Source organism: Brienomyrus brachyistius, unplaced genomic scaffold (assembly GCF_023856365.1).
Source record: "Brienomyrus brachyistius isolate T26 unplaced genomic scaffold, BBRACH_0.4 scaffold181, whole genome shotgun sequence".
NCBI lineage: Eukaryota > Metazoa > Chordata > Actinopteri > Osteoglossiformes > Mormyridae > Brienomyrus > Brienomyrus brachyistius.
Genome location: NW_026042456.1, coordinates 259,441 through 260,601, shown reverse-complemented (window position 1 = coordinate 260,601; position 1,161 = coordinate 259,441).

Sequence of the window (1,161 nt, the reverse complement as noted above, 5' to 3'; positions counted from 1 at the left end):
GCTGGATTGGATTACATTGGAAGATGGCTCAACAAATCTCTTTCACAGAATGTAAAATTCGACAGAGGGCGCAAGGTGACATTCTGTCAGGGGCCCAGAATTTTTAGCTACACCTCTGTGTTACTGTGTTTTTTTTGTTCTAGCCATCAATAACTCTGGAGTTGCTATATCGCCACCTGGTGGTGAAAAGATCAGACAAAAATATGTACACATGTTACCAACAGTTTGAAATTGAAGTGCAGAGTTAACAGGTTTAATTAATCGTCCCCACGGATGCCAGTCATGAAATTTGAGAATTGCAAATTAAAACACAGGAAAAAATCAGGAACACTACAAGATAAAATATTTAGCAAACACTCAATGTGCATCCAGGGTGACAAGGGACAACTGGAGGATGATATGACAATCTGACAGTGACATTCACAGCACTTTATATGTTGCCAAAAACAGAAAAGGGGATTAAAATCAAGAATCAGAAATCATGTATGAGGGTGGGGCTGCTTGGTGGTGCAGTGATTAGCACTGTTACCTCCCACCACTGGGACTCAGGTTCGAGTCTCCGCCTGGGTCACATGTGTGGGGAGTTTGCATGTTCTCTCTTGCTAAATTGGCCGTAGGAGTGCATGTGTGTGTGAATGGTGTGTGAATGTGCCTTGCAATGAGCTGCCCCCCCGTCCTGGGTTGTTCCCTGCCTCGTGCACAGATCCTGCCAGGATAGGCTCTGGACCCCCCGCGACCCAGTAGCATAAGCGGTTTAGACAATGGATGGATGTATGAGGGTGAGTCACAATGACGACAGCTGCTCTGTTGACTTGGTCCCAGGAGTCGTCAGCGTTGGTCTGCCGGGGCCCCCGTCCTGTCTGTGGAAGCACCCGTCTTGTTGGCTGTTCTCTCTGCCTGGGCCCCCTCTCCTGCTGCCTCACGTTTGGGTTGAAGTGGCTCCCCAGTGCTTCTGTAAAGCTCTTTGTGTATCTTAGAAAAGGGCTGTATAAATGTAACATTCATTCATTTATTCAAGGTCCCAGCCAGAAGAGTGCAGTACTACACTGTCCCCCACAGCCTGAATCAGCTGGATGTTATAGGATTAAGACACTTCCTGCATTAGGCCATTTACCCTCAGTGTATTTCCATACCCTGACAGGATGGATGACAATACTATGG